We start from the raw sequence: 18,875 nt of genomic DNA, 5'->3' as shown, positions 1-18,875 counted from the left end.
TGACTCTATTAGTCAGGGATCCCCAGAGAACAGAACCAATAGGAGATTTTAGACCTACATAAAGAGATTTACTATTAGCAATTAATTGGCCCATGTGATGATGAAGGCTGACAAGTCCCAAGCCATGCAGCCAGCAAGCTGGCTTGCGTCTTTCCCAAGAAGAGCCAGATTTTCAGTCTGAGTCCAAAGGTCAGAGAAAGACCAGTGTCCGAGCTCACAGTCAGGCATGAGGAGTTCCCTCTAGTTCTGCCTTCCTGTTACGTTCAGGCTCCAGATGACCAGACCAGGCCCACTCGCCGTGGGGAGGGCCATCTGCTTCGCCCGGTCGACCCCATTCGAACGTGCGTCTCAACCAGAGACAACCTCACGTACACACCTGACCGAAGGTTGGTACCCGCAGCCCAGCCAAGCTGACACTCAGCCCTCCCCCCTAATTAGAGCTCCCGGTTGGCAGGCCGGGCAGACACGGTGGCCCTCGGTAATGGGAGATGGTTCCAGATCCGTGGGCCTCTCTCTTCAGCCACCAGGGTGGCGGGGGTTGGAGGGGCATTTCTGCTGCCAGGGGGAGATGGGGCATGGATCTTTGAAGAGTCATTTAAGAAACGTCTGCTGGAAAATAATTATTTCCCCTGAGGGTTTGGCCTGGAAGTAGGGTCTTTGCCTTTCATGTAGTCAAATGCAGCCCCACATGAAGGAAAACCAGCATGTTCTCCTCTCTTCAAGCAGAGCTGAGTAACAGACCCTCCATGAAACTACCTGAAAAACCTCAGGTCAGGGGCTCAGACCCACCCGCTCACCCTCAGGGTCAGTCCCAGGGGCCACAGCATCTGAGGCTTCTGTTCATGTCTCCTCACTTTCTGTTCTTCCTCAGCTGTTATTATTACTTGTCTTCTTCTTTTTGGTTGTGTTGTAAGTTTGGCAGTATCCCTTTTTTAATTTTCCTTTTTTTTTTTTTTTTTTGGCCCTGCAGCACAGCATGTGGTATCTTAGTTCCCTGACCAGGGATCGAACCCAAACACTTGGCATTGGAAGCACAGAGTCCTAACCACTGGACCACCAAGGAAGTCATGTTATTACTTTCTAAACCTCAGCGTGTCCATTCACAGGGCCATCTATCGTCTCCACCCTAAACCCTCCAATTAACTCACCCAGCCCTGGCAGCCCAGGAGAGGGGCTGTGTCCACCCCGAGCAGCCCTGTCTTAACTGATGCTGATAAAGAGAAAGGGAGCTGGACAGAACACACTGCACGTCTCCCCCCTGTTCTGGCTCCTGTTGGACCCTCTAGAGAAGTGGTGACATCAGGTAAGGCCAGGGACGTGGGGCCCAGGGCACCTGTGCAAAAACGCCATCAGATTGGCCTGCAGCTTTGCAAGCTCAATCAAACACATGGGTTGAGCTCCTTCCTGCTACTGTTAACCATAGCAACACCTTCCTGGGCATGGACTTCGCCCACAGCAGTGCCTCCCACCTTCGGGTCCCCAGGTACTACCAGCTCAGGAAACAGCTGGGTTTGCAGGTTACCACATCTAGAAACATGCTGGATTTCTTTCTCTGTCAAATGGACATACATGTTTTTCCCTCCCAAGGCAATTTAATGAGATAAAGTGCATAAAGAACCAGACTTCTGTTGTGACCCCATGGACTATACAGTCCATGGGATTCTCCAGACCAAAATACTGGCATGGGGGTAGCCTTTCCCTTCTCCAGGGGATCTTCCCAACCCAGGGATCAAACCCAGGTCTCCCGCATTGCAGGTGGATTCTTTACCAGCTGAGCCACAAGGGAAGCCCAAGGAATCAGACACTGCCTGGAAAACGATAGGATCTGGTGGATGTTAAACATCCATGGGGTTTCCTTGGTGGCTCAGTGGTAAAGAATCCGCCTGCCAATGCAGGAGATGCAGGTTCGATCCCTGGGTTGGGAAGATGCCCTGGAGAAGGAAATGTCAACCTACTCCAGTATTCTTGCCTAGAGAATTCCGTGGACAGAGGAGCCTGGCAGGGTACAGTCCATGGGGTTATAAAAAGTCGGACACAGCTTAGTGACTAAACAACAGCAAGCACCCTCCCCGCTTCCCTGCCCAGTCTGGCCAGCACAGTTGGCCCAGTGTGGACCAGGTAGGTGACGTGTAGGGGCAACACTGCAGGAGCAAGCTACCGGTGGGTTCTGCCCACAGGACAGCCACCTGACTGTGTGACAAGGCAGCACCATGGTGGAGACTCGGCCTCAAATGGGATCCCAGCCCCCATGTTAGTGAAATGGGTTCCACGCTTGGGTCACAGGCTCCATCACCATGGACACAGTTGATGGAGTCCGAAGGCTTCACTCCCCACTGCCTGACCCCATTTGTGCCACCACTGTTTCATCAGCAGGAGCCACATCTTCACCAGATGCTCACCCCCTCTTCCTCGTGAGTCCCCTGTGTGCTCAGTCGCATCCTACTCTTTGCAGCCGCGTGGACTGTAGCCTGCCAGGCTCCTCTGTCCATGGGATTTCCCAGGCAAGAACACTGGAGTGGGTTGACATTTTCTCCTCCAGGGGATCTTCCCAATCCGAAGATTGAATCCACCTCTCTGGTGTCTTCAGCATTGATAGGTGGGTTCTTTGCCACTAGTGCCACCGCCTCCATTTTTGAAGGACCATCTCAGAGAAGGCTCTGGATAAAGACCCGAGAACTCACTTCCTGCATCTCTTTCCTCCCGCTGCCTGTTGGTCACTGGGGTCTCCCTTCCCTTGCTTGGAATGTTGCCAAGACCCCAAATAGGAAAATGCCTTCTATTCCTTTCTGTGCGGTTTTCTTGATAAGAATAAAGCCTAAGCTTTGGGTGAATTTGAAAATTTTTCCTGCACACATTCATCTCTGTCTTTTCTCACTTTGATTTCAGAATCCTAATTTCTTTCTAAAAGCATATTTGCAGTTTAAAGAATGACACACAATACTTATCAATAAATCTGACTTCTAGCTCAGCAGTTTTCAAAAATATTTCCATCATCTCTAGGCTGCAGAATGTCTAGTGGAAAAACCTCATAGTTCGCCCACTTCTCCCTGAGGGCCCTGCCTGGGCAGATGGTCACCAGGTCAGGGCTAATGTGGGCAGCAGCCAGGTGGGCGTGGCTGTGATGGGTTGGAGGAGAAGTCCCCAAAGCTAAGGGCAGTCAGGCCCTGGAGAGGCTTATTTTGCTTGCTTCCCTTATTAGGATATGGGCTCTAAACAGGGCTTGAGGCTTCAGAGTGTCTGTCAGTTATACTTGAAAATACTTATTCCATCAGTTTACTTTTCGAACTCTACAGGCAAGATGTGTTCGAGCCCTCAGTGTGTGCCTGGCATTGCCCCAGACAGTGGATGGGAGACATGGGACATGTAAGAGACAGATAGGGCCAGGTCCTTCCCCCCGTGGGGACACGAGTGAACCAAGAAAAGCAGGATGGGGCTAGGCAACGCAGGGCAGGGTTGGGGTGAGGAGTGCCAGGGCACCCTGGAGAGTGGGGAATGGAGTGAGGTCTCCAGGCACAGGCATGAATGGCAGGCAGCAGCTGTGCCGGGAGGTGAAAGGGTTCGTGGGGGCACGGTGGGGTGGGGGTGGGGGTGCCTCGATTCTGGAGCAAGGGCAGCCTGGCAGCATCTGGAGCCCAAGTGTGACTTGGCCACCTCACGCGCTCCTTCCTCCATCACCACATTGCCTCACTCATCCCAACAAGGGTGTCTTTTCAGAAATGGAATATGGGGACCCAGAATGCTTCAGGAGGAAACTGGGGATCGTGGGCATGTGTCAAATTTCATTCATTTCCAACAGCTTTGAAGTCTTTGTCTTTCCGGGCGCCTTGCTTGGGTGAGGACTGGAAGGAGCCAGCCCACTGTGCTCTGGACTCATCTTGGACCCGCTGGTCACCCCAGGCAGCTGCCCCATATCTGGGGGCACCAGACTCTTCGTCTGTCAAGGGGGTGACATCTGGGCACCTCCAGTGCTGAGAGAACCTGCCCAGGCTGTGTTCTTACACCGTCAGGCCCCAACTTGCAACCTGAATTTACCTTATTCTTTCTAATTAGGAAAGAAATACATGCTGATTATTTAAAGTGCTTTAAACATTATAAAGAAGGCTGAGCGCCAAAGAATTGACGCTTTTCAACTGCAGCGCTGGAGAAGACTGCAGTTGGAGTCTCCTTGGACTGCAAGGAGATCAAACCAGTCAATCCTAAAGGAAATCAACTCTGAATATTCATTGGAAGGACTGATGTTGAAGCTGAAGCTCCAATATTTTGGTCACCTGATTCGAAGAGTTGACTTATTGGAAAAGACCCTGATGCTGGGAAAGATGGAAGGCAGGAGGAGAAGGGGACGACAGAGGATGAGATGACTGGATGGCATCACTGACTGGATGGACATGAGTTTTTGAGCAAGCTCCAGGAGCTGGTGAAGGACAGGGAAGCCTGGTGTGCTGCAGTCCATGGGGTCTCAAAGTGTCGGGCACGACTTAGTGACTGAACAACAACAAGGAAACGTCATAGAAATGAAACAAGGAAAGTGAAATTCCCCCAGAACCCTGGTTCTCCAGAAATGACTGCTGTTGTTACTCGCTTGATCTTATTGTCTGGACGTTTGCTGGGAGGAAATAGCCACAACCCACAGCCGAGGTTCCAGGCACAGCCCTTCCATGTCGCTGGGCCTCTCGATGGGCAAAGCACATTTGGGGGTACGGTGAGGGATTGGGAGGCACTTTTTGCCATTAAGAAGCTTCCAGTCTAAAGAGGGAGACAAAAGTCCAGGTGAAACTTAGGCCAAGAGGAACCTAAGGAGACATGATGCTAAAGGTCATGTGGTGACCTGGCTCGGGTCCTGGCACAAAGAAAGGACCTCAATTTAAAACCAAGGAAATCCAGGGCAACACTGGTGTTCCAGCGGTTAAGACTCCTCACCTTCAGTGCGTGGGGAGCGGGTTCAGTCTCTGGCCAGGGAACTAAGAGCCCACACGCCTCGGGGCCAATACAGAAAGAAAGAAAACCAAGGAAATTGGAGTGAACTTTGGACTTAAAGATAACATACCCACATTGGAGTGTGAACTATAACAAATATGCCATGTGGATCTAAGATGCTTCCAAGAGCAGAAACCGGTGCAGGAACACCCTGTATCATATTCTCAAATTTTTGGTAAACCTGAAACTGTTAGAAACCACTAATGTATTAAAAACAACAACAAAGCCATAGAACAGGCGAAGTGGTGAATGGTTTTTCAGGTGGAAGCTCAAGAATTTCGGCTCTGCAGGCTGGAAGAACCAAGGGCTCTCGATCAGGGACCACCTCCCAGCCACGTGGGGGAGGGTGGGGCTGGGGGAAAGCTAGCCGGCTGGTCCATGAGAGGGTAATTAGAGGCCCCATCCAGACACCAGTCCTCAGCCTCCCCCTGAGAACCTGGAAATGCCACACGAGAAAGGGGACAATTAACTGTCATCGGGGGGGAAGGCTGGCCTTCCTTCCTCCTCTGCCAGCCTCTCAGGGAGGCCCTGCAGGTGCCGGTAAATAGATGCTCAGTAAGTCTTCTGATTCCTGTTCCTGTTTACAGTCGTTTCATGGCCAGAGATCAAATCCAGAAAGCAGCACAGAGAGTCTCTCGGCTTCCTGACCCCCTTGGTTGGCCTCCACCACCATGTTCCTGTTAAAACACTCAAGGTATGCTGGGGCCAAGGGAATTGACCGGCAGGCCTGGAGAAAGCCTGCTTTCTTCTGGTTCCTTCCCCTGGACGTGTGTTTATGAAGGTCTCTGCAAACGCAACTGCTTGGAAACATCTTGAAATAGGAAGCAGAGTCCCAGCTGAGTGTCTAGGTGAGATGAGAGTCCAAAAAAAAAAACAAAACTGAAAATCATTTCCTCAGCGGTTGCCAAGTTTGGAGGCCCTCCACGGATCTGTGTACATCCTGCCCATGACTCAACTCGAGGCTCCCCTCTGTCCTCTGTGCTCCTGGCCTGCACTAGGGCAGCTGGGACCTGAGGGAGCCCGCAGCCCAGCGTGGGGCCCTGAGCCAGCCTCCTGCTCTGTTACAGCACCCACTCTTCCCCAGCCCAGGCTCAGGCCCTGGTGCCCGGCGAGGCTTGCTCTGCCAACTGCGGCATCTGCTCACTGAAGATGCTATTCTCAGTACAAGCGACAACGTCCTGTGCTGTTCACAGGGGAAAATTACTCTGCTATGTTTTATTCTGTGTTGCTGTGCAGGCTTCCCACTGTGGTCCTTTGCCCATTTTTAAACTGGGTAGTTTGGGGTTTTTTGTTGTTGTTGTTAAGTTGTAGCAGTTCTTTTTATATACTCGATGCATGTCTGAGTGTTAATTTGCTTTGGTTGTTTCTGACTCTTTGTGACTCCACGCTCCTCTGTCCATGGGATTCTCCAGGCAAGAACACTGGGGTGGGTTGCCATGCCTTCCTCCAAGGGATCTTCCTGACCCAGGGATCGAACCCGCATCTCTTACATCTCCTGCACTGCAGGTGGATTCTTTACCACTAGCACCACCTGGGAAGTCCCTAATATACTGAATCAGTTCAGTTCAGTCACTCAGTCACATCCAACTCTTTGCCACCTCATGAACCGCAGCACACCAGGCCTCCCTGTCCACCACCAACTCCTGGAGTCTACCCAAACCCATGTCCATCGAGTCAGTGATGCCATCCAACCATCTCATCCTCTGTCATCCCCTTCTCCTCCTGCCCTCAATCTTTCCCAGCATCAGAGTCTTTTCAAATGAGTCAGCTCTTTGCATCAGGTGGCCAAAGTATTGGAGTTTCAGCTTCAACATCAGTCCTTCCAATGCACACCCAGGACTGATCTCCTTTAGGATGGACTGGTTGGATCTCTTTGCAGTCCAAAGGACTCTCAAGAGTCTTCTCCAACACCACAGTTCAAAAGCATCAATTCTTCGGGGCTCAGCTTTCCTTATACTGGATATCTACCCCTTATTCTATTTGATTTGTATCTGTCTGTACACACATACCTGGGAGCAGGAATCAAGGTATGCACATACCTCTGCTGACTGCTGCTGCTGCTGCTGCTAAGTCACTTCAGTCGTGTCTGACTCTGTGCAATCCCATAGACGGCAGCCCGCCAGGCTCCGCTGTCCCTGGGATTCTCTAGGCAAGAACAATGGAGTGGGTTTCCATTTCCTTCTCCAATGCATGAAAGTGGAAAGTGAAAGTGAAGTCACTCACTCGTGTCCAACTCTTAGTGACCCCATTGGCTGCAGCCTACCAGCCTCCTCCATCCATTGGATTTTCCAGGCAAGAGTACTGGAGTGGGGTGCCATTATTCTTAGGCATCTCATGTTCCGGGAAAGGGGATCTGGGTTACCCAGGTGTCTCACGGTGCCAGACTGGGAACAGGAGGAAAGGAGAGAAAACTGGAGACCAGAGCTGGGGATCTCCATCCAGGATGGCTTACAGCTCCAGCCTCCAGCCGCCAGTCTCTGCATAGCAGTATCTGGAGGACTCTGCACACACAGGTGAGTGTGTGATTCAGCACTTGGAGCGGAGCCCATGCATTACCATGACCACTGCCCCTCACCCCAGTCCTGTTGAAGGTAGCTGCATGTCCAGTAAAACCAGTACATCTTTGGGCAGTCTGGTCTCGAAACCCTCCACACCAGCCAAGGGAACTCTACTCATGGGGCTTTTCTTGCTAGTCTGCCAGGCTTCTCTGTCCTTGGGATTTCCCAGGCAAGCATGCATACTGGAGTGGGTTGCCACGCCCTCTTCCAAGGGATCTTCCCAACCCACAGATTGAACCTGGGTTTTCTGCATTTCAGGCAGATTCTCTACTGTCTGAGCCACCAGAGAAGCCCCTTTCTTGTTACCCCAGTTAAATCAAAAGACTTGATTGTAAAAAACAGAGGCACCCCAGTAAGTAGGAAGCCCACCTCGCCCACTGTGACCTCAGGCTGGCTCCAGGCAGAACCCTGCCCTCTGCTCCATGCTCCTGTGCATGGGCTGAGGCCATGGTGGCTTTTCATACCACAGGACCGAAGCTTCTAAGTGAAGGGGACCACAGTTCTCAGAGAGAGTCCCCTCAGATGGGAGCCTGTTTCCTTCTCCTGAAAGAGGAGAACATGGGGTAAACAGTGACGAGAGAGTCTGTGCACCGCACTGTGTAAGGGGACTTCTAGCCACATGACCACAGATCTGTCTGCTTGCTTCCACAGTCATCTTCCTAGCTCTGCTCCCGGCTCGAAAATGAGCCTCGGGTTCTGAGCACCATTGTCTTTATGCAATAATTTGCATGCAGCCTATCTTATCAACTTAGACAGCATATTAAAAAGCAGAGACATTACTTTGCCCACAAAGGTCCATCTAGTCAAGGCTATGGTTTTTCCAGTAGTCATGTATGTATGTGAGAGTTGGACAATAAAGAAAGCTGAGCACTGAAGAACTGATGCATTCAAACGGTGGTGTTGGAGAAGATTCTTGAGAGTCCTTTGGACTGCAATGAGATCCAACCAGTCCATCCTAAAGGAGATCAGTCCTGAATGTTCATTGGAAGGACTGATGCTGAAGCTGAAACTCGAATCCTTTGGCCACCTGATGTGAAGAACTGACTCATTTGAAAAGACCCTGATGCTGGGAAAAATTGAAGGCAGGAGGAGAAGGGGACGACAGAGGATGAGATGGCTGGATGGCATTACCGACTCAATGGATATTAGTTTGAATAAACTCCGGGTGTTGGTGATAAACAGGGAGGCCTGGCATGCTGCAGTCCATCGAGTTGCAAAGAGTCAGACACGACTGTGTGACTCAACCGAACTGAACTATCTTAATTCAGTGCCACTGACCAGATCATTTGGGAGGTTGTGAGCATAAATAGCAAACTTGATAACAAGGCCTGTTGCTGGCAGGGCACCTAGAATATTCCAGACACGCTGCCAGTGCTTTTCCACTTGTGGAAACCCCAGGGTCAGATTCCACCGTTTTGCAGAAGTGAAAGCACGGAGGTTCTCCTAGTTTCTGGACCGTTTTCTCCTGAGAACTGAGGGCAGAAGCCCAATTCCTGTTATCTGGAAGCTCTGATAACTCGGGGCCAATGTCCTCTTTCTCGAGAACTTGAAGTTGACCTCACTTTGTTGGCTTGACCGAAGGATGTGAGCTGTTGTGAGACTGCCGAGGTGGAGTGAGCGGGGGGCCGCCATGGCCTCTCTGGCCCAGAACACTGTGCTCCTGCTTTGCTCTGCCCACCATGCACGTGCGTCTCATGAACCCCCTCAGCGCCCCCCTGCGCCCCCACAGATCCATGTTGCCTCCTTCCCTTCCTGCACAGCGTGTGCCTCCCCGCACCCACCAGCAGCCACCCCCCATCTCTGGGAGGAATTTTTCTGCAGTGCTTGATGGATCTCTGTGGGTCCAGTCTTGTCATTCAGGGGAACAATGAGTATGGATGTTAAATACCAGTTATGGAAAAAGAGAGCAGAACCCAAGCCAGTGTTATTGCACAAGGTGTGGTGTGTTCGAGGGACATGGTAGACCTTCCCATCTGAGCCACGCCCTGTCTATTTGTCAGATTCCTTCAACCGTGCAGACATCCCAGTTCTTCATCTCGTGGGTGTATGTCACCCACAATCAGGCTCCATAGATTAGGCTGCTTGTCACCACTTGGGTGAACACAGGACCCTGGTCTCCCAAAGCTTCTGCTTGGTCCTAATAACTGCGCCTTACATAATCACATCGTGATTCACTGTCTCCTCAGCTATGGTGGAGCTCAGCCCCTTGGTACAGAGCTTGAAGGAGTTCGAACCACAACTGACGTCACCTGTTTGAACAACTTTCCTGCCATCGTCCCTGGGGAGCTGCTCACCACAGTGGAAAATCTGTATTTCTAGAACCCTGGATAGAGCGGTGTGCTCTAGCTTTCACTGAGTGGAGAAAGCTCTGAACGCTGGTGGCCCATGGCCAGGCCACCTGCATCTTTGAGACGGGGCAGCTGGCTGTGTGGCCAGGGCTGGGGGGACCTGCGGGTGCCCCTCGAGTGAAGGGAGCCTCCAGCCCGCCAGCCTCCCATGCCAGCCTCTCGCCTTGAGGACGGAGGGGTTCACTTCCCCAAAGGGACCCAGGCCCAGGTTCAGTGTGGGAACTTCAGCACTTCCCCTGCCCTTACTCACTGGACTCTCTGTGTCCCTTGGGCTCCCTGTTATTATCTGGCCATGGAGTTCACATTTGTCTCCCTCTTGTTCTTCCTGGGTGACTGCCTGTAGCCCAGGACTGAAACTGCAGCCTGCACCCTGGTGGGCCTGATGGTCTAAGTGACTAGAGGGCCTATCTGCTATGTGTGCTGAATCCCTCAGTTGTGTCCAACTCTTTGTGACCCCATGGACTGTAGCCCACCAGGCTCTTCTGTCCGTGGATTCTCCAGGCAAGAATACTGGAGTGGGTTGCCATGTCCTCCTCCAGGGGATCTTCCCGACCCAGGGATCAAACTGGCATCTCTTACATCTCCTGCATGGCAGGCGGATTCTTTCCTCCCTGAGCCACCAGAGAAGCCCAGTTTATCTGCTATTATGGGTTAAACTGTTCCTCCTCTCCCCCCGAATCCACAGGTTTAAGTTCTAACCTGCAAGACCCATGAGTGAGACCTATGAATGAATGTGACCTTATTTGGAGATGGGATCGTTCAGAGGATCAAGCTAAAACGGGGTCCTAGGGGTGGATCCTAATCCGAGATGCTGTGTTCTTGTAAAGAGTGAACTTTGGGCACATGCAGACCCAGAGAGAGGCCGTGAGAAGATGGAGGCAGAATCCCAGTGTTGCTTCGCCCAGGCAAGGAATGCCAGAAATTGCCAGCAAGCTGCCAGCAGCAAGGGGTGGGAGGCCTGAAAGAATTCTCCCTCACAGCCTCCAAAGGAACCTGCTGACATGCTGATCTTGGTCCTCCAGCCCCAGAGTCATGAGCTGATGAATTTCTGTCATTTAAGGCAGTTTGTGGTGCTTTGTTATGGTAGTCCCTAGGCAAACAAACAGCCGACACAGAATCACTTGGTTTGAAAAAATGCAGCTAGGAGGGGCCGGGGCAGGGGGTTGGACCCACCTCTGCCCTCCCGGGCCCAGGCCTCGACAGGATGCACTGCAGGGTCAGATGGTATCCGGGATCTTTCCTGTGGTCCTCAGGGAGAGCAGACAGAAAGACCATGTGTGGCTGACGGAGCTTGCCTTGTAATTCCGGTCAGAAGGTAGGGTCCCTGGGTGAGAGAGGGCTGCAGCAAGGCTGCCTGTGTGCAGGAGGGGAGACGCATGTGGCCGGCCTGCAGAACTCCAATGCATCTTGTTTGCTGGAGGAGCAGGGCAGCAGTCCCCTGGGGACTGCTGTGAAGCCCACGTTTGGGGACAGATGCGCTGTGAAGTCCCTTTCATGGACTGGAGGACTCAGCCACTGAGAAATCAGCAATGCCACAGTATTACTTCCTGCGGGCTAGGCTTCCTTCCCATGAGCCACGGCTCCCTCCCTGGAAAAAGGCTGCAGACACGTGTATCCCGGACAGCTGGCATTGAGACTATTTCCTCTCGGTTGTGCAGAGGAACTCTCAGGGGTCAGTGTAGAAAAAGCCGGGTTGTGCAGGCAGCCACCTGACCCCTGAGGCCTGACTGGCCCCCCGGGAAGTGGCCATAGGGCTGGGCTGTCTCCCTGCTCTGGGCCTTTTGTCAGATGATCTGTAGGGCTGCTGGGTCTGACGGACAAGGGCAGCATCATTTCAGGGGTGCTTGGGGGCTCCCCACTGCCTGCAGCAACGTGGGGATCTGGGAAGCTGGGCAGGGGACACCCCGCCCATCCGGCTCACCTCAGTGGAGCCACCACCTGGGGCTTGCACTCAGATGTATCCCATTACTAAAGATGCCCACATCAAAAAATGGGCCAAAGAACTAAATAGACATTTCTCCAAAGAAGACATACGGATGGCTAACAAACACATGAAAAGATGCTCAACATCACTCATTATTAGAGAAATGCAAATCAAAACCACAATGAGGTACCACTTCACACCAGTCAGAATGTCTGCGATCCAAAAATCTGCAAGCAATAAATGCTGGAGAGGGTGTGGAGAAAAGGGAACCCTCCTACACTGTTGGTGGGAATGCAAACTAGTACAGCCACTATGGAGAACAGTGTGGAGATTCCTTAAAAAATTGCAAATAGAACTACCTTATGACCCAGCAATCCCACTGCTGGGCATACACACCGAGGAAACCAGAATGGAAAGAGACACATGTACCCCAATGTTCATTGCAGCACTGTTTATAATAGCCAGGACATGGAAACAACCTAGATGTCCATCAGCAGATGAATGGATAAGAAAGCTGTGGTACATATACACAATGGAGTATTACTCAGCCGTTAAAAAGAATTCATTTGAATCAGTTCTGATGAGATGGATGAAACTGGAGCTGATTATACAGAGTGAAGTAAGCCAGAAAGAAAAACACCAATACAGTATACTAACACATATATATGGAATTTAGGAAGATGGCAATGACGACCCTGTATGCAAGACAGGGAAAGAGACACAGATGTGTATAGCGGACTTCTGGACTCAGAGGGAGAGGGAGAGGGTGGGATGATTTGGGAGAATGACATTCTAACATGTATACTATCATGTGAATTGAATCGCCAGTCTATGTCTGACGCAGGATGCAGCATGCTTGGGGCTGGTGCATGGGGATGACCCAGAAAGATGTTATGGGGAGGGAGGTGGGAGGGGGGTTCATGTTTGGGAATGCATGTAAGAATTAAAGATTTTAAAATTTAAATAATAAAAAACTAAAAATAAAAAAAATAAAAAAAAATAAAGATGCCCACAGACCAGCGACCCTGGGGTAAAGCCCACCCCAAGCCTGTCTCTCCTCCCTCATCTGGGGGCAGCCCCCTCCTTGCCTCCTCTCACTTCTGAGTAGGAGGGGAGTCCCTTCCTGACCACCCACAGGACACACACTATGCCCTGAGTGCCCGGAGGTCTCTCTGCACACTGAGGAGTCCCCTCTCGTGGTCTCTTCGTCCCCCACCTGGCATGACACCCATACCCCCATTCGGGTCTTAATTTAACCTAATTATTCCTGCACAGAAATTGGAAAAATCCCTGATGCTGGGAAAGATTGAAGACAGGAGAAGGGGACAGCAGAGGATGAGACGGTTGGATGGCATCACCAACTCAATGGACATGAGTCTGAATAAACCCCGGGAGTTGGTGATGGACAGGGAGGCCTGGCGTGCTGCAGTCCATGGGGTCGCAAAGCGTCGGACACGCCTGAGCGACTGAACTGAACTGAGAAATTGTGGGCCTGCTTAAGTTCAAGCTACAGAAGGACCACTGGAGTCAAAGGAGTGAGAACTGCCTTGGGAGGAGAGGACGACATGTCACAGGTCTCCTCAGACAGAAGAGGGGCAGCCACATGCGGGGCCACCGACGTCACTAGGAGGTCTGAAGTGGGAGCAAGTGTCCTCCAGGCGTTTCGGCCCGAGGGTCTCGGAGTCTGTATAACTAACCAGAGCACACTGTGGTCTGTGTGCGCTAGGCATGGTGTCAAGGGCCCTGACAGCTCAGCTTCTCCCCAGGGTCACAGTCTCCTAGGCCTTCGCACTTCCTTCCGCTCTCACAGCATAGTAACAGCAGCCCCGAGACCGCCTCTTCCCATTGGCCAATAGAAATCCCACATGCTAGCTCATGCCCTTCTGGAATAAAGACTACCCCTCCCAGACTTCCTGGAGCTAGGTGTAACCATGTCACTCAGTTCTAGACGAGCGAATATGGCGTCAAGAAGTGCCTGGAGTGGGTTGCCATGACTTCCTCCAGGGCATCTTCCTGATCCAGAGATTGAACCTGTATCTCTTATGTCTCCCGCACTGGCAGCTGGGTTCCTTACCACCTGTGCCACTTGGGCAATCCAGCTAGCCCATAACAAGTGGGTATTTTTTTCCCCCCACAATATAACTCTCCATTTATTTAGATTATCTTTCATTTCTCACAATGTTTTGTAGATATTAGGGTTGGTTTTTTTTTATAACTTTGGTCAGAAATATCCCAAGTGTTTCATATTTTTTAAAAAGATTATTGAATATATTTGACATATAACTGCAAATTTAAGGTGTACAACACACTACTTTGGCACATTTATATATTATAGTATGGCTGCTGTTGTAGCAATATTTATCACATTATGTATTTTTGATGCTATTGTAAATAGTATCTGTTATTAGTATGTAGCAGTTAGTGTTTTGATTTTGTTTCATCCAACCTTTTAAAATCCTGTTCCTTAGGGAGTAACAAAATCTATACCGTGACTTCCTGCTGTGTCCAATAACCCTTCTCTTTTTCCCTTTCTGAAAGCTCCCTATTTTAAGTTCCAGACAGGCCCTTTGAGGGATGTCAAGCTCACTTTTGACCCAGTTTCTGCTGATGGCAGATCCTGATGACCTCACTTCTTAGCACTAGTCTTTCCAGATGGCAAGTTTCCTCCAGAGGCTGCTGAGTGAAGCCTTTGGCCCCAGCCCTGTGTGGGTCAGCATCCTGGAGAGGAAGGGCCTCCAGGAAGGAAGGTCTGGGGTCAGCTGTCCGGGCCTGGGCAGGCCTCCTGGTGCGGCGCCTGTGGTGCCCTGGGGATAGGGGACAGGGGCCACCAGATGAAGGGAGCATGTGCTGCCAACACAGGGGAGGAGCTGGAGCTGGAGGGCCAGGCCAGCCCGTAGCCAGCCTGGGGGAAGAAACGCCTTGTGTAGGGCAGGGCGTTGGGGCCGCGAGGCCAGCTGCCTTTGCGGGGAAAGGCAGCCGCTCTTTTTAACAGAGGCAGTCCTTCCAGCTTGGGGTAGGCGGAGGGGAGGAATATTTGCCTCTGTACACATTCCTACTGTTTCTAGTTCTTCAAAGCCAGTTTGCCTACTTCTGCCATTGAGAAGGAAACATTTTAGATAGATTCTTTAAAAAGAAACTGTTGTTTTCAATATCCTATGATAAAGCCTGATAGAAAAGAATATTTTAAAAAAAAGCATGTGTAGCTGAGTCACTTTGCTGTACAGCAGAAATTAACACAACTTTATAAATCAACTATGTTTCAATAAAAATAAATAAATAAACCTATTATGTATAGAAGGGATAAACAACAAGGTCCTACAGTACTAGCGCAGGGAATTGTATTCTATAACCTGGGATAAACCATAAGGGAAAGAATATATATATGCATAACTGAGTCAATTTGTTGTTCAGTAGAAATTAACACAACGTTGTAAAGCAACTAAACTTCAATAAAAATAAATAGATAAATAAGAAACCTTTAACAGTTAGAGAGAATACCCCAGGACGATCTCTCGAAGGCTTCTCTGACAATGAGGCTTGTTTCCAACTGTGGGGTCAACTAGACAAAGGGTCACTGGTGAGAAGAGCTTTGGGAATTCCAGTTGCTACAAGAACTTGGCTTTGGGGAGAAAGGTCAGAGTGGAAGCCGCAGTCTCAGACAGCAGGGACGTTGACGTCCCTGCCTCTGGGCACCAGGGGTCTCCGGGTCCCAGCACCTCCCTGTAGTCCCTTGACCCTGAGCCCAGCCTCACACTTTAGTTTTTTTCCAGTTCTTTTCTTCCTGAGAAAAAAAGAGCCAGTCAGCAGTGGTGGGCATGTGGCTTGGGTTGGGGTGAGGCCAGGGTCTTATGACCATCACATGGTGTCCACAGTGAAAGGACCCCACAGAATATCTTTCTTGTTTTCCACACTCAGTTTGTTCCTGCAGCCACTGAGCGGGGCTCCCATCACAGAAAGCCAGGGATAGCGGAGCTCTAGGATGAGCATCATGGCCAGAGCCCCGGATTGGGTGGGCAGGGGAGGCTCACCATCACCATGGACTCTGTCCAAGTCCCTTGCCCACTGTAGACTTCACACCTTTAAGTGCTGCAGACAGTGGGGCATGCTTCACACGTGGTGTCCAACTGCTGTGCACAATGACCCCAGAAAGCCTACAGCATCTGCCCATTTTGTAGATGAAAAAACCGAGGCTGAGCCACCAAAGTCACACAGCCATGGAGCAGCCCAGCTGGATTGTGACCCAGGGCTTCCTAGTCTTCAAGGCTGAGGTGTGTCTGCTCCAGGCCTGGGAGGTCCTGACTGCTGACTGGGCAGACAGACACAGAAAGTGTCTCCTTAAGTGACTTACAGAGGCAGGGGTACTTAGGAAATGTACCATGGTTCATGCATTTTTTTTTTCCTGCTCTGGATCTTAACTGCAGCATGTAGGGTCTTAGTTCCCTGACCAGGGATTGAATCCAGGCCTCCTGAATTGGGAGCGTGAAGTCTTAGCCACTGGACCACTAGGGAAGTCCTTGTTTATGCATTTCCGCATTTCCTTTTCAGGCCCCTGCTGTGCAGGTGGTCTGGCATAGAGCTCACAGGGGTTTCAGGGACACACAAGGCCAAGTCTTCCTTCAAGAGCTGGCCCTGGAGACAGAGAAACAGGGTGCACACACAGGGGACAGCCCAGCGTGCTGGGTGCAGATTACAAGTGCTGAGGGATCCTAGGAAAGAGAAAGCCCTCTCTGGGGTATGATCCAAGAATGCTCCCTGAGGGGAAGGTTTGAGCTGAGCTCCAAGCATGAGCAGGGCTTGAGTCGGTGGGAACAAGGGAAGAACATTCCAGAAGGGAGGAATAGGATGAGCAGTGGGTCAGAGGCAGATGTGTGAAAGGCATTTTGGGCAACAATAGGTTAGCCTGGCTGCAACAGCCAAGGGCGTGGTGGTGTCTAGAGGGAGATAAGTTTGAAAGTTTCAGTTCTGACACCTGGTACAATGAGGATGAACCTTGAAGACATTATGCTAAGTGAAATAAATAAATAATAGTAGAGTACAAACAAACAAATAAGGGCTTCATTTTCTAAATTCATGCTTCTCTTCTAAATCCACCAGTTATAAGGACTTCCTTGGTGGTCTAGTGGTCAGGACTCTGCGATTTCACTACCGAAGACATGGGTTCAATCCCTGGTCGTGGAACTAAGATCTCACAGGCTGTGCAGTGAGGCCAAATAAGTAAGTAAATAAATCCACCAATTATATAAAGATCCTTTTTTTGTCATTAGAAACTAGTGAACAGCTTTCCATCTTCCCTGTTGTATATCTGTAGTTGTGGCAAACTAACCAGAGGCTTTTTGTTACACTTTTAATAAATATATTCAAAACCCACCAGGGCTCTTTATAGGGATGGTTTTAAAACAGAGAATTATGTTCCCAAGTGTCTTTGCTGTTGTTCCCAACTCTACTTTTTGGAGTGTGCATATATGGAAGTTTTTTTTTATTGATGGCTTGATTGTCAATTATCCCTCTCAAAAATCACAAAGCAATGGGAACATTTTCAACTTTCAAATGCTCAACTGCACAAACTAAAGCAAGCCCTGTCTTAGAATTATCAGGACAGCATGTTTTTTCCTGAAGGGACACATTGTGTGCGCACGCGTGTCTAGGCTTGAAGTATCTGCTAAGTGACGGTCATGAGATCAGAGAAAGTCTCTCTACATTTTGGACACTTGCTTTTTGTCTGTTCTCAGTTCAGTGGGTCTTTTAAGCGTTCTGTCACCTGATCACTTTTGGATATCTGTGGAATGGAAGATTTTGTTCACTCATCTCATTGCAAATTATTGAAAATCTCCTACTACATTTAAAAGTTTTGTTTTTTACAAAATTAACCACTTCTGGCTGCCTTGCTCTTTGGTGTCACTCTCTGCCTTCCTCAAGGATAAGGGCAGTGAGTTCCCTGCTTTGCTATCTTTGTAACCTGATTCTGAATTCTTTTTTTTTTTTTTTAAATTCCAAGTAAAATGCAGTTCCAATTGCTCACAGAGTTTTTCAATAGCACATTGTTTTGAAGAGGTCATTTAGGGTCGAGAAAATACCTTCCCGGGTAGTCTTTCCTTTGAAGGCTCAGGATAAAATAGTAGCTGTTTGTGCACCTCATTTTTGAAACATGACCTTTTCCAGAGACATAAGCAATATCCATAGTTTTATCCAATTGTATACAGCAAGCTTACCACTGAGTAATTTGTTCTAATGATTGTCTGTTCAAATTTCCACTCATGTTTTCTAGGCATTTTCCAATGGTATTTGTTGACAAAGGGATGTATTTTGGTTTGTTACCATCTTGTATTCCATTATGTTAGCCATTTAAGCATTTGCCCACTGGTAAAGCAAGCCACTGCAGTACTCTTGCCTGGAAAATTCCATGAATGGAGGAACCTGGTAGGCTACAGGCCACAGGATCACAAAGAGTCAGACACAACTGAGCAACTTCACACAATTCCTCCTAGGGGATTCTCTGGTGGCTCAGTGGTAAACAATCCACCTGCCAATGCAGGAGATGAAGGTTCCATGCCTGGGACAGGAAGATCCCCAGGAGGAGGAAATGGCCACCCACTCCAGTATTCTTACCTGGGAAATCCCATGGACAGAGGAGCCTGGTGAGCTGCAGTCCATGGAGTTGCAAAGAGTAGGACACAACTGAGCAACTAAACAACAATGCCTCTTAGGCTTTTTCTGCTAAAATAAAACTCAAAAGGAGCTTGTAGATATTTTTCATTACATTTGCAAGAGTTTGCAAAGAACTGGGTTGAGTAAAGAAAAGTTTATAGAGAGAAGTTTGAGGTGTGTCTAGGGCTCTGGGGGCTTAGTTTTCAAATGGGCTGCTACTTGAAGAAGTGTCCCACAGTAACTGTGAACCTGGAAGGAGGCTTCTTGTCAGCAAAAGCGATCAGTATGAATCCACACTTCAAATGGTCTCGATAGTTTTTAAAGAATGGCTGACTTCCTGTCACAGACCACTACGTCTGCACTGGTTTTGCTGGATGTCTGTCAGCCTTGTACCTATTATGCAGTGTTTTTCTCCATACCAATAGC

The 18,875-nt window shown here is 49.8% G+C and overlaps 1 long non-coding RNA gene across 1 annotated transcript; it reads left to right on the top strand.

Moving 5' to 3' along the window:
- The first annotated feature begins 210 nt into the window (after positions 1-210).
- On the top strand, positions 211-2,968 carry LOC138436667 (uncharacterized). The gene is made up of 3 exons (XR_011255519.1): positions 211-386; positions 971-1,303; positions 2,453-2,968. It is a non-coding gene; the product is annotated as an uncharacterized lncRNA (long non-coding RNA).
- The last annotated feature ends 15,907 nt before the right edge of the window (positions 2,969-18,875 follow it).

Source organism: Ovis canadensis, chromosome 3 (genome assembly GCF_042477335.2).
Source record: "Ovis canadensis isolate MfBH-ARS-UI-01 breed Bighorn chromosome 3, ARS-UI_OviCan_v2, whole genome shotgun sequence".
Classification (NCBI taxonomy): domain Eukaryota; kingdom Metazoa; phylum Chordata; class Mammalia; order Artiodactyla; family Bovidae; genus Ovis; species Ovis canadensis.
The sequence above is the reverse complement of the archived record's forward strand: the minus strand, read 5'-3'. Positions and strand labels throughout refer to the sequence as shown.